Source organism: Phalangium opilio, unplaced genomic scaffold (assembly GCF_054372755.1).
Source record: "Phalangium opilio isolate 3A_F unplaced genomic scaffold, DU_Popi_V2 ptg000095l_1, whole genome shotgun sequence".
NCBI lineage: Eukaryota > Metazoa > Arthropoda > Arachnida > Opiliones > Phalangiidae > Phalangium > Phalangium opilio.
Window position 1 is genome coordinate 2,444,296 of NW_028324200.1, and position 14,170 is coordinate 2,458,465.

Consider the following 14,170-nt stretch of genomic DNA (forward strand, 5'->3'; position numbering starts at 1 on the left):
GTAGGTACTTGTCGGTGTTTGTAGGTACTTGTCGGTGTTTGTAGGTACTTGTCGATGTTTCTAGGTACTTGTCGGTGTTTCTAGGTAATTGTCGGTGTTTCTAGGTAATTGTCGGTGTTTCTAGGTAATTGTCGGTGCTTGTAGGTACTTGTGGGTGTTTGTAGGTACTTGTCGGTGTTTGTAGGTACTTGTCGGTGATTCTAGGTACTTGTCGGTGTTTGTAGGTACTTGTCGGTATTTCTAGGTACTTGTCGGTGTTTCTAGGTACTTGTGGGTGTTTCTAGGTACTTGTGGGTGTTTCTAGGTACTTGTGGGTGTTTCTAGGTACTTGTGGGTGTTTCTAGGTACTTGTGGGTGTTTCTAGGTACTTGTGGGTGTTTCTAGGTACTTGTGGGTGTTTCTAGGTACTTGTGGGTGTTTCTAGGTACTTGTGGGTGTTTCTAGGTACTTGTGGGTGTTTCTAGGTACTTGTGGGTGTTTCTAGGTACTTGTGGGTGTTTCTAGGTACTTGTGGGTGTTTCTAGGTACTTGTGGGTGCTTGTAGGTACTTGTGGGTGCTTGTAGGTACTTGCGGGTGTTTCTAGGTACTTGTGGGTGTTTCTAGGTACTTGTGGGTGTTTCTAGGTACTTGTGGGTGTTTCTAGGTACTTGTGGGTGTTTCTAGGTACTTGTGGGTGTTTCTAGGTACTTGTGGGTGTTTCTAGGTACTTGTGGGTGTTTCTAGGTACTTGTCGGTGTTTGTAGGTACTTGTCGGTGTTTCTAGGTACTTGTGGGTGTTTCTAGGTACTTGTGGGTGTTTCTAGGTACTTGTGGGTGTTTCTAGGTACTTGTGGGTGTTTCTAGGTACTTGTGGGTGTTTCTAGGTACTTGTGGGTGTTTCTAGGTACTTGTGGGTGTTTGTAGGTACTTGTGGGTGTTTGTAGGTAATTGTGGGTGTTTCTAGGTACTTGTGGGTGCTTGTAGGTACTTGTGGGTGCTTGTAGGTACTTGTGGGTGTTTGTAGGTACTTGTGGGTGTTTCTAGGTACTTGTGGGTGTTTCTAGGTACTTGTGGGTGTTTCTAGGTACTTGTGGGTGTTTCTAGGTACTTGTGGGTGTTTCTAGGTACTTGTGGGTGTTTCTAGGTACTTGTGGGTGTTTCTAGGTACTTGTGGGTGTTTCTAGGTACTTGTGGGTGTTTCTAGGTACTTGTGGGTGTTTCTAGGTACTTGTCGGTGTTTGTAGGTACTTGTCGGTGTTTCTAGGTACTTGTGGGTGTTTCTAGGTACTTGTGGGTGTTTCTAGGTACTTGTGGGTGTTTCTAGGTACTTGTGGGTGTTTCTAGGTACTTGTGGGTGTTTCTAGGTACTTGTGGGTGTTTGCAGGTACTTGTGGGTGTTTGTAGGTACTTGTGGGTGTTTGTAGGTACTTGTGGGTGTTTGTTGGTAATTGTGGGTGTTTCTAGGTACTTGTGGGTGCTTGTAGGTACTTGTGGGTGCTTGTAGGTACTTGTGGGTGTTTGTAGGTACTTGTGGGTGTTTCTAGGTACTTGTGGGTGTTTGTAGGTACTTGTCGGTGTTTGTAGGTACTTGTGGGTGTTTGTAGGTACTTGTGGGTGTTTGTAGGTACTTGTGGGTGTTTGTAGATACTTGTGGGTGTTTGTAGGTACTTGTGGGTGTTTGTAGGTACTTTTGGGTGTTTGTAGGTACTTGTGGGTGTTTGTAGGTAATTGTGGGTGCTTGTAGGTACTTGTGGGTGTTTCTAGGTACTTGTGGGTGTTTCTAGGTACTTGTGGGTGTTTCTAGGTACTTGTGGGTGTTTCTAGGTACTTGTGGGTGTTTCTAGGTACTTGTGGGTGTTTCTAGGTACTTGTGGGTGTTTCTAGGTACTTGTGGGTGTTTCTAGGTACTTGTGGGTGTTTCTAGGTACTTGTGGGTGTTTCTAGGTACTTGTGGGTGTTTCTAGGTACTTGTGGGTGTTTCTAGGTACTTGTGGGTGTTTCTAGGTACTTGTGGGTGTTTCTAGGTACTTGTCGGTGTTTGTAGGTACTTGTCGGTGTTTCTAGGTACTTGTGGGTGTTTCTAGGTACTTGTGGGTGTTTCTAGGTACTTGTGGGTGTTTCTAGGTACTTGTGGGTGTTTCTAGGTACTTGTGGGTGTTTCTAGGTACTTGTGGGTGTTTGCAGGTACTTGTGGGTGTTTGTAGGTACTTGTGGGTGTTTGTAGGTACTTGTGGGTGTTTGTTGGTAATTGTGGGTGTTTCTAGGTACTTGTGGGTGCTTGTAGGTACTTGTGGGTGCTTGTAGGTACTTGTGGGTGTTTGTAGGTACTTGTGGGTGTTTCTAGGTACTTGTGGGTGTTTGTAGGTACTTGTCGGTGTTTGTAGGTACTTGTGGGTGTTTGTAGGTACTTGTGGGTGTTTGTAGGTACTTGTGGGTGTTTGTAGATACTTGTGGGTGTTTGTAGGTACTTGTGGGTGTTTGTAGGTACTTTTGGGTGTTTGTAGGTACTTGTGGGTGTTTGTAGGTAATTGTGGGTGCTTGTAGGTACTTGTGGGTGTTTCTAGGTACTTGTGGGTGTTTCTAGGTACTTGTGGGTGTTTCTAGGTACTTGTGGGTGTTTCTAGGTACTTGTGGGTGTTTCTAGGTACTTGTGGGTGTTTCTAGGTACTTGTGGGTGTTTCTAGGTACTTGTCGGTGTTTGTAGGTACTTGTCGGTGTTTCTAGGTACTTGTGGGTGTTTCTAGGTACTTGTGGGTGTTTCTAGGTACTTGTGGGTGTTTCTAGGTACTTGTGGGTGTTTCTAGGTACTTGTGGGTGTTTGTAGGTACTTGTGGGTGTTTGTAGGTACTTGTGGGTGTTTGTAGGTACTTGTGGGTGTTTGTTGGTAATTGTGGGTGTTTCTAGGTACTTGTGGGTGCTTGTAGGTACTTGTGGGTGCTTGTAGGTACTTGTGGGTGTTTGTATGTACTTGTGGGTGTTTCTAGGTACTTGTGGGTGTTTGTAGGTACTTGTGGGTGTTTGTAGGTACTTGTGGGTGTTTGTAGGTACTTGTCGGTGTTTGTAGGTACTTGTGGGTGTTTGTAGATACTTGTGGGTGTTTGTAGGTACTTGTGGGTGTTTGTAGGTACTTTTGGGTGTTTGTAGGTACTTGTGGGTGTTTGTAGGTAACTGTGGGTGTTTGTTGGTAATTGTGGGTGTTTCTAGGTACTTGTGGGTGTTTCTAGGTACTTGTGGGTGTTTCTAGGTACTTGTGGGTGTTTCTAGGTACTTGTGAGTGTTTCTAGGTACTTGTGGGTGTTTCTAGGTACTTGTGGGTGTTTCTAGGTACTTGTGGATGTTCGTAGGTACTTGTCGGTGTTTGTAGGTACTTGTGGGTGCTTGTAGGTACTTGTGGGTGTTTGTAGGTACTTGTGGGTGTTTCTAGGTACTTGTGGGTGTTTCTAGGTACTTGTGGGTGTTTCTAGGTACTTGTGGGTGTTTCTAGGTACTTGTGGGTGTTTCTAGGTACTTGTGGGTGTTTCTAGGTACTTGTGGGTGTTTGCAGGTACTTGTGGGTGTTTGTAGGTACTTGTGGGTGTTTGTAGGTACTTGTGGGTGTTTGTTGGTAATTGTGGGTGTTTGTAGGTACTTGTGGGTGCTTGTAGGTACTTGTGGGTGTTTGTAGGTACTTGTGGGTGTTTCTAGGTACTTGTGGGTGTTTCTAGGTAATTGTCGGTGTTTCTAGGTAATTGTCGGTGCTTGTAGGTACTTGTCGGTGTTTGTAGGTACTTGTCGGTGTTCGTAGGTACTTGTCGGTGTTCGTAGGTACTTGTCGGTGTTCGTAGGTACTTGTCGGTAATCGTAGGTACTTGTCGGTGTTCGTAGGTACTTGTCGGTGTTCGTAGGTACTTGTCGGTGTTCGTAGGTACTTGTCGGTGTTTGTAGGTACTTGTCGGTGTTTGTAGGTACTTGTCGGTGTTTGTAGGTACTTGTCGATGTTTCTAGGTACTTGTCGGTGTTTCTAGGTACTTGTGGGTGTTTCTAGGTACTTGTGGGTGTTTCTAGGTACTTGTGGGTGTTTCTAGGTACTTGTCGGTGTTTGTAGGTACTTGTCGGTGTTTCTAGGTACTTGTGGGTGTTTCTAGGTACTTGTGGGTGTTTCTAGGTACTTGTGGGTGTTTCTAGGTACTTGTGGGTGTTTCTAGGTACTTGTGGGTGTTTGCAGGTACTTGTGGGTGTTTGTAGGTACTTGTGGGTGTTTGTAGGTACTTGTGGGTGTTTGTTGGTAATTGTGGGTGTTTCTAGGTACTTGTGGGTGCTTGTAGGTACTTGTGGGTGCTTGTAGGTACTTGTGGGTGTTTGTAGGTACTTGTGGGTGTTTCTAGGTACTTGTGGGTGTTTGTAGGTACTTGTCGGTGTTTGTAGGTACTTGTGGGTGTTTGTAGGTACTTGTGGGTGTTTGTAGGTACTTGTGGGTGTTTGTAGATACTTGTGGGTGTTTGTAGGTACTTGTGGGTGTTTGTAGGTACTTTTGGGTGTTTGTAGGTACTTGTGGGTGTTTGTAGATAATTGTGGGTGCTTGTAGGTACTTGTGGGTGTTTCTAGGTACTTGTGGGTGTTTCTAGGTACTTGTGGGTGTTTCTAGGTACTTGTGGGTGTTTCTAGGTACTTGTGGGTGTTTCTAGGTACTTGTGGGTGTTTCTAAGTACTTGTGGGTGTTTCTAGGTACTTGTCGGTGTTTGTAGGTACTTGTCGGTGTTTCTAGGTACTTGTGGGTGTTTCTAGGTACTTGTGGGTGTTTCTAGGTACTTGTGGGTGTTTCTAGGTACTTGTGGGTGTTTCTAGGTACTTGTGGGTGTTTGTAGGTACTTGTGGGTGTTTGTAGGTACTTGTGGGTGTTTGTAGGTACTTGTGGGTGTTTGTTGGTAATTGTGGGTGTTTCTAGGTACTTGTGGGTGCTTGTAGGTACTTGTGGGTGTTTGTATGTACTTGTGGGTGTTTCTAGGTACTTGTGGGTGTTTGTAGGTACTTGTGGGTGTTTGTAGGTACTTGTGGGTGTTTGTAGGTACTTGTCGGTGTTTGTAGGTACTTGTGGGTGTTTGTAGATACTTGTGGGTGTTTGTAGGTACTTGTGGGTGTTTGTAGGTACTTTTGGGTGTTTGTAGGTACTTGTGGGTGTTTGTAGGTAACTGTGGGTGTTTGTTGGTAATTGTGGGTGTTTCTAGGTACTTGTGGGTGTTTCTAGGTACTTGTGGGTGTTTGTAGGTACTTGTGGGTGTTTCTAGGTACTTGTGAGTGTTTCTAGGTACTTGTGGGTGTTTCTAGGTACTTGTGGGTGTTTCTAGGTACTTGTGGATGTTCGTAGGTACTTGTCGGTGTTTGTAGGTACTTGTGGGTGCTTGTAGGTACTTGTGGGTGTTTGTAGGTACTTGTGGGTGTTTCTAGGTACTTGTGGGTGTTTCTAGGTACTTGTGGGTGTTTCTAGGTACTTGTGGGTGTTTCTAGGTACTTGTGGGTGTTTCTAGGTACTTGTGGGTGTTTCTAGGTACTTGTGGGTGTTTGCAGGTACTTGTGGGTGTTTGTAGGTACTTGTGGGTGTTTGTAGGTACTTGTGGGTGTTTGTTGGTAATTGTGGGTGTTTGTAGGTACTTGTGGGTGCTTGTAGGTACTTGTGGGTGTTTGTAGGTACTTGTGGGTGTTTCTAGGTAATTGTCGGTGTTTCTAGGTAATTGTCGGTGCTTGTAGGTACTTGTCGGTGTTTGTAGGTACTTGTCGGTGTTCGTAGGTACTTGTCGGTGTTCGTAGGTACTTGTCGGTGTTCGTAGGTACTTGTCGGTAATCGTAGGTACTTGTCGGTGTTCGTAGGTACTTGTCGGTGTTCGTAGGTACTTGTCGGTGTTCGTAGGTACTTGTCGTTGTTTGTAGGTACTTGTCGGTGTTTGTAGGTACTTGTCGGTGTTTGTAGGTACTTGTCGATGTTTCTAGGTACTTGTCGGTGTTTCTAGGTAATTGTCGGTGTTTCTAGGTAATTGTCGGTGTTTCTAGGTAATTGTCGGTGCTTGTAGGTACTTGTGGGTGTTTGTAGGTACTTGTCGGTGTTTGTAGGTACTTGTCGGTGATTCTAGGTACTTGTCGGTGTTTGTAGGTACTTGTCGGTGTTTCTAGGTACTTGTCGGTGTTTCTAGGTACTTGTGGGTGTTTCTAGGTACTTGTGGGTGTTTCTAGGTACTTGTGGGTGTTTCTAGGTACTTGTGGGTGTTTCTAGGTACTTGTGGGTGTTTCTAGGTACTTGTGGGTGTTTCTAGGTACTTGTGGGTGTTTCTAGGTACATGTGGGTGTTTCTAGGTACTTGTGGGTGTTTCTAGGTACTTGTGGGTGTTTCTAGGTACTTGTGGGTGTTTCTAGGTACTTGTGGGTGTTTCTAGGTACTTGTGGGTGCTTGTAGGTACTTGTGGGTGCTTGTAGGTACTTGCGGGTGTTTCTAGGTACTTGTGGGTGTTTCTAGGTACTTGTGGGTGTTTCTAGGTACTTGTGGGTGTTTCTAGGTACTTGTGGGTGTTTCTAGGTACTTGTGGGTGTTTCTAGGTACTTGTGGGTGTTTCTAGGTACTTGTGGGTGTTTCTAGGTACTTGTCGGTGTTTGTAGGTACTTGTCGGTGTTTCTAGGTACTTGTGGGTGTTTCTAGGTACTTGTGGGTGTTTCTAGGTACTTGTGGGTGTTTCTAGGTACTTGTGGGTGTTTCTAGGTACTTGTGGGTGTTTCTAGGTACTTGTGGGTGTTTCTAGGTACTTGTGGGTGTTTGTAGGTACTTGTGGGTGTTTGTAGGTAATTGTGGGTGTTTCTAGGTACTTGTGGGTGCTTGTAGGTACTTGTGGGTGCTTGTAGGTACTTGTGGGTGTTTGTAGGTACTTGTGGGTGTTTCTAGGTACTTGTGGGTGTTTGTAGGTACTTGTCGGTGTTTGTAGGTACTTGTGGGTGTTTGTAGGTACTTGTGGGTGTTTGTAGGTACTTGTGGGTGTTTGTAGATACTTGTGGGTGTTTGTAGGTACTTGTGGGTGTTTGTAGGTACTTTTGGGTGTTTGTAGGTACTTGTGGGTGTTTGTAGGTAATTGTGGGTGTTTGTAGGTACTTGTGGGTGTTTCTAGGTACTTGTGGGTGTTTGTTGGTAATTGTGGGTGTTTCTAGGTACTTGTGGGTGTTTCTAGGTACTTGTGGGTGTTTCTAGGTACTTGTGGGTGTTTCTAGGTACTTGTGGGTGTTTCTAGGTACTTGTGGATGTTCGTAGGTACTTGTCGGTGTTTCTAGGTACTTGTGGATGTTCGTAGGTACTTGTGGGTGTTTGTAGGTACTTGTGGGTGCTTGTAGGTACTTGTGGGTGTTTGTAGGTACTTGTGGGTGTTTCTAGGTAATTGTCGGTGTTTCTAGGTAATTGTCGGTGCTTGTAGGTACTTGTGGGTGTTTGTAGGTATTTGTCGGTGTTTGTAGGTACTTGTCGGTGTTTGTAGGTAATTGTCGGTGTTTCTAGGTAATTGTCGGTGTTCGTAGGTACTTGTCGGTGTTCGTAGGTACTTGTCGGTGTTCGTAGGTACTTGTCGGTGTTCGTAGGTACTCTTCGGTGTTCGTAGGTACTTGTCGGTGTTTGTAGGTACTTGTCGGTGTTTGTAGGTACTTGTCGGTGTTTCTAGGTACTTGTCGGTGTTTCTAGGTAATTGTCGGTGTTTCTAGGTAATTGTCGGTGTTTCTAGGTAATTGTCGGTGCTTGTAGGTACTTGTGGGTGTTTGTAGGTACTTGTCGGTGTTTGTAGGTACTTGTCGGTGTTTCTAGGTACTTGTCGGTGTTTCTAGGTACTTGTCGGTGTTTCTAAGTACTTGTCGGTGCTTGTAGGTACTTGTGGGTGTTTGTAGGTACTTGTCGGTGTTTGTAGGTACTTGTCGGTGTTTCTAGGTACTTGTCGGTGTTTCTAGGTACTTGTCGGTGTTTCTAAGTACTTGTCGGTGTTTCTAGGTACTTGTGGGTGTTTCTAGGTACTTGTGGGTGTTTCTAGGTACTTGTGGGTGTTTCTAGGTACTTGTGGGTGTTTCTAGGTACTTGTGGGTGTTTGTAGGTGATAGTGGGTGTTTCTAGGTACTTGTGGGTGTTTCTAGGTACTTGTGGGTGTTTCTAGGTACTTGTGGGTGTTTCTAGGTACTTGTGGGTGTTTCTAGGTACTTGTCGGTGTTTGTAGGTACTTGTCGGTGTTTGTATGTACTTGTGGGTGTTTCTAGGTACTTGTGGGTGTTTCAAGGTACTTGTGGGTGTTTCTAGGTACTTGTGGGTGTTTCTAGGTACTTGTGGGTGTTTGTAGGTACTTGTGGGTGTTTGTAGGTACTTGTGGGTGTTTGTAGGTACTTGTGGGTGTTTGTAGGTACTTGTGGGTGTTTGTTGGTAATTGTGGGTGTTTCTAGGTACTTGTGGGTGCTTGTAGGTACTTGTGGGTGCTTGTAGGTACTTGTGGGTGTTTGTAGGTACTTGTGGGTGTTTCTAGGTACTTGTGGGTGTTTCTAGGTACTTGTGGGTGTTTCTAGGTACTTGTGGGTGTTTCTAGGTACTTGTGGATGTTCGTAGGTACTTGTCGGTGTTTGTAGGTACTTGTGGGTGTTTGTAGGTACTTGTGGGTGTTTGTAGGTACTTGTGGGTGTTTCTAGGTAATTGTCGGTGTTTCTAGGTAATTGTCGGTGTTTCTAGGTAATTGTCGGTGCTTGTAGGTACTTGTCGGTGCTTGTAGGTACTTGTGGGTGTTTGTAGGTACTTGTCGGTGTTTGAAGGTACTTGTCGGTGTTTGTAGGTACTTGTCGGTGTTTGTAGGTAATTGTCGGTGTTTCTAGGTAATTGTCGGTGTTCGTAGGTACTTGTCGGTGTTCGTAGGTACTTGTCGGTGTTCGTAGGTACTTGTCGGTGTTCGTAGGTACTTGTCGGTGTTCGTAGGTACTTGTCGGTGTTTGTAGGTACTTGTCGGTGTTTCTAGGTACTTGTCGGTGTTTCTAGGTAATTGTCGGTGCTTGTAGGTACTTGTCGGTGCTTGTAGGTAATTGTCGGTGTTTGTAGGTAATTGTCGGTGTTTCTAGGTAATTGTCGGTGTTCGTAGGTACTTGTCGGTGTTCGTAGGTACTTGTCGGTGTTCGTAGGTACTTGTCGGTGTTCGTAGGTACTTGTCGGTGTTCGTAGGTACTTGTCGGTGTTTCTAGGTAATTGTCGGTGTTTCTAGGTAATTGTCGGTGTTTCTAGGTAATTGTCGGTGCTTGTAGGTACTTGTGGGTGTTTGTAGGTACTTGTCGGTGTTTGTAGGCACTTGTCGGTGATTCTAGGTACTTGTCGGTGTTTGTAGGTAATTGTCGGTGTTTCTAGGTAATTGTCGGTGCTTGTAGGTACTTGTGGGTGTTTCTAGGTACTTGTGGGTGTTTCTAGGTACTTGTGGGTGTTTGTAGGTACTTGTGGGTGTTTCTAGGTACTTGTGGGTGTTTCTAGGTACTTGTGGGTGCTTGTAGGTACTTGTGGGTGTTTCTAGGTACTTGTGGGTGTTTCTAGGTACTTGTGGGTGTTTCTAGGTACTTGTGGGTGTTTCTAGGTACTTGTGGGTGTTTCTAGGTACTTGTGGGTGTTTCTAGGTACTTGTGGGTGTTTCTAGGTACTTGTGGGTGTTTCTAGGTACTTGTGGGTGTTTCTAGGTACTTGTGGGTGTTTCTAGGTACTTGTGGGTGTTTCTAGGTACTTGTGGGTGTTTCTAGGTACTTGTGGGTGTTTCTAGGTACTTGTCGGTGTTTGTAGGTACTTGTCGGTGTTTCTAGGTACTTGTGGGTGTTTCTAGGTACTTGTGGGTGTTTCTAGGTACTTGTGGGTGTTTCTAGGTACTTGTGGGTGTTTCTAGGTACTTGTGGGTGTTTGTAGGTACTTGTGGGTGTTTGTAGGTACTTGTGGGTGTTTGTAGGTAATTGTGGGTGTTTCTAGGTACTTGTGGGTGCTTGTAGGTACTTGTGGGTGCTTGTAGGTACTTGTGGGTGTTTGTAGGTACTTGTGGGTGTTTCTAGGTACTTGTGGTTGTTTGTAGGTACTTGTCGGTGTTTGTAGGTACTTGTGGGTGTTTGTAGGTACTTGTGGGTGTTTGTAGGTACTTGTGGGTGTTTGTAGGTACTTGTGGGTGTTTGTAGATACTTGTGGGTGTTTGTAGGTACTTGTGGGTGTTTGTAGGTACTTTTGGGTGTTTGTAGGTACTTGTGGGTGTTTGTAGGTAATTGTGGGTGTTTGTAGGTACTTGTGGGTGTTTCTAGGTACTTGTGGGTGTTTCTAGGTACTTGTGGGTGTTTCTAGGTACTTGTGGGTGTTTCTAGGTACTTGTGGGTGTTTCTAGGTACTTGTGGGTGTTTCTAGGTACTTGTGGGTGTTTCTAGGTACTTGTGGATGTTTGTAGGTACTTGTGGGTGTTTGTAGGTACTTGTGGGTGTTTGTAGGTAATTGTGGGTGTTTCTAGGTACTTGTGGGTGCTTGTAGGTACTTGTGGGTGTTTCTAGGTACTTGTGGGTGTTTCTAGGTACTTGTGGGTGTTTCTAGGTACTTGTGGGTGTTTCTAGGTACTTGTGGGTGTTTGTTGGTAATTGTGGGTGTTTCTAGGTACTTGTGGGTGTTTCTAGGTACTTGTGGGTGTTTCTAGGTACTTGTGGGTGTTTCTAGGTACTTGTGGGTGTTTCTAGGTACTTGTGGGTGTTTCTAGGTACTTGTGGGTGTTTCTAGGTACTTGTGGGTGTTTCTAGGTACTTGTGGGTGTTTCTAGGTACTTGTGGGTGTTTCTAGGTACTTGTCGGTGTTTGTAGGTACTTGTCGGTGTTTCTAGGTACTTGTGGGTGTTTCTAGGTACTTGTGGGTGTTTCTAGGTACTTGTGGGTGTTTCTAGGTACTTGTGGGTGTTTCTAGGTACTTGTGGGTGTTTGTAGGTACTTGTGGGTGTTTGTAGGTACTTGTGGGTGTTTGTAGGTAATTGTGGGTGTTTCTAGGTACTTGTGGGTGCTTGTAGGTACTTGTGGGTGTTTCTAGGTACTTGTGGGTGTTTCTAGGTACTTGTGGGTGTTTCTAGGTACTTGTGGGTGTTTCTAGGTACTTGTGGGTGTTTGTTGGTAATTGTGGGTGTTTCTAGGTACTTGTGGGTGTTTCTAGGTACTTGTGGGTGTTTCTAGGTACTTGTGGGTGTTTCTAGGTACTTGTGGGTGTTTCTAGGTACTTGTGGATGTTCGTAGGTACTTGTCGGTGTTTCTAGGTACTTGTGGATGTTCGTAGGTACTTGTGGGTGTTTGTAGGTACTTGTGGGTGCTTGTAGGTACTTGTGGGTGTTTGTAGGTACTTGTGGGTGTTTCTAGGTAATTGTCGGTGTTTCTAGGTAATTGTCGGTGCTTGTAGGTACTTGTGGGTGTTTGTAGGTATTTGTCGGTGTTTGTAGGTACTTGTCGGTGTTTGTAGGTAATTGTCGGTGTTTCTAGGTAATTGTCGGTGTTCGTAGGTACTTGTCGGTGTTCGTAGGTACTTGTCGGTGTTCGTAGGTACTTGTCGGTGTTCGTAGGTACTCTTCGGTGTTCGTAGGTACTTGTCGGTGTTTGTAGGTACTTGTCGGTGTTTGTAGGTACTTGTCGGTGTTTCTAGGTACTTGTCGGTGTTTCTAGGTAATTGTCGGTGTTTCTAGGTAATTGTCGGTGTTTCTAGGTAATTGTCGGTGCTTGTAGGTACTTGTGGGTGTTTGTAGGTACTTGTCGGTGTTTGTAGGTACTTGTCGGTGTTTCTAGGTACTTGTCGGTGTTTCTAGGTACTTGTCGGTGTTTCTAAGTACTTGTCGGTGCTTGTAGGTACTTGTGGGTGTTTGTAGGTACTTGTCGGTGTTTGTAGGTACTTGTCGGTGTTTCTAGGTACTTGTCGGTGTTTCTAGGTACTTGTCGGTGTTTCTAAGTACTTGTCGGTGTTTCTAGGTACTTGTGGGTGTTTCTAGGTACTTGTGGGTGTTTCTAGGTACTTGTGGGTGTTTCTAGGTACTTGTGGGTGTTTCTAGGTACTTGTGGGTGTTTCTAGGTGATAGTGGGTGTTTCTAGGTACTTGTGGGTGTTTCTAGGTACTTGTGGGTGTTTCTAGGTACTTGTGGGTGTTTCTAGGTACTTGTGGGTGTTTCTAGGTACTTGTGGGTGTTTCTAGGTACTTGTGGGTGTTTCTAGGTACTTGTCGGTGTTTGTAGGTACTTGTCGGTGTTTGTATGTACTTGTGGGTGTTTCTAGGTACTTGTGGGTGTTTCAAGGTACTTGTGGGTGTTTCTAGGTACTTGTGGGTGTTTCTAGGTACTTGTGGGTGTTTGTAGGTACTTGTGGGTGTTTGTAGGTACTTGTGGGTGTTTGTAGGTACTTGTGGGTGTTTGTAGGTACTTGTGGGTGTTTGTTGGTAATTGTGGGTGTTTCTAGGTACTTGTGGGTGCTTGTAGGTACTTGTGGGTGCTTGTAGGTACTTGTGGGTGTTTGTAGGTACTTGTGGGTGTTTCTAGGTACTTGTGGGTGTTTCTAGGTACTTGTGGGTGTTTCTAGGTACTTGTGGGTGTTTCTAGGTACTTGTGGATGTTCGTAGGTACTTGTCGGTGTTTGTAGGTACTTGTGGGTGTTTGTAGGTACTTGTGGGTGTTTGTAGGTACTTGTGGGTGTTTCTAGGTAATTGTCGGTGTTTCTAGGTAATTGTCGGTGTTTCTAGGTAATTGTCGGTACTTGTAGGTACTTGTCGGTGCTTGTAGGTACTTGTGGGTGTTTGTAGGTACTTGTCGGTGTTTGAAGGTACTTGTCGGTGTTTGTAGGTACTTGTCGGTGTTTCTAGGTACTTGTCGGTGTTTCTAGGTACTTATCGGTGTTTCTAAGTACTTGTCGGTGTTTCTAGGTACTTGTGGGTGTTTCTAGGTACTTGTGGGTGTTTCTAGGTACTTGTGGGTGTTTCTAGGTACTTGTGGGTGTTTCTAGGTACTTGTGGGTGTTTCTAGGTGATAGTGGGTGTTTCTAGGTACTTGTGGGTGTTTCTAGGTACTTGTGGGTGTTTCTAGGTACTTGTGGGTGTTTCTAGGTACTTGTGGGTGTTTCTAGGTACTTGTGGGTGTTTCTAGGTACTTGTGGGTGTTTCTAGGTACTTGTCGGTGTTTGTAGGTACTTGTCGGTGTTTGTATGTACTTGTGGGTGTTTCTAGGTACTTGTGGGTGTTTCAAGGTACTTGTGGGTGTTTCTAGGTACTTGTGGGTGTTTCTAGGTACTTGTGGGTGTTTGTAGGTACTTGTGGGTGTTTGTAGGTACTTGTGGGTGTTTGTAGGTACTTGTGGGTGTTTGTAGGTACTTGTGGGTGTTTGTTGGTAATTGTGGGTGTTTCTAGGTACTTGTGGGTGCTTGTAGGTACTTGTGGGTGCTTGTAGGTACTTGTGGGTGTTTGTAGGTACTTGTGGGTGTTTCTAGGTACTTGTGGGTGTTTCTAGGTACTTGTGGGTGTTTCTAGGTACTTGTGGGTGTTTCTAGGTACTTGTGGATGTTCGTAGGTACTTGTCGGTGTTTGTAGGTACTTGTGGGTGTTTGTAGGTACTTGTGGGTGTTTGTAGGTACTTGTGGGTGTTTCTAGGTAATTGTCGGTGTTTCTAGGTAATTGTCGGTGTTTCTAGGTAATTGTCGGTACTTGTAGGTACTTGTCGGTGCTTGTAGGTACTTGTGGGTGTTTGTAGGTACTTGTCGGTGTTTGAAGGTACTTGTCGGTGTTTGTAGGTACTTGTCGGTGTTTGTAGGTAATTGTCGGTGTTTCTAGGTAATTGTCGGTGTTCGTAGGTACTTGTCGGTGTTCGTAGGTACTTGTCGGTGTTCGTAGGTACTTGTCGGTGTTCGTAGGTACTTGTCGGTGTTCGTAGGTACTTGTCGGTGTTTGTAGGTACTTGTCGGTGTTTCTAGGTAATTGTCGGTGCTTGTAGGTACTTGTCGGTGCTTGTAGGTAATTGTCGGTGTTTGTAGGTAATTGTCGGTGTTTCTAGGTAATTGTCGGTGTTCGTAGGTACTTGTCGGTGTTCGTAGGTACTTGTCGGTGTTCGTAGGTACTTGTCGGTGTTCGTAGGTACTTGTCGGTGTTCGTAGGTACTTGTCGGTGTTTCTAGGTAATTGTCGGTGTTTCTAGGTAATTGTCGGTGTTTCTAGGTAATT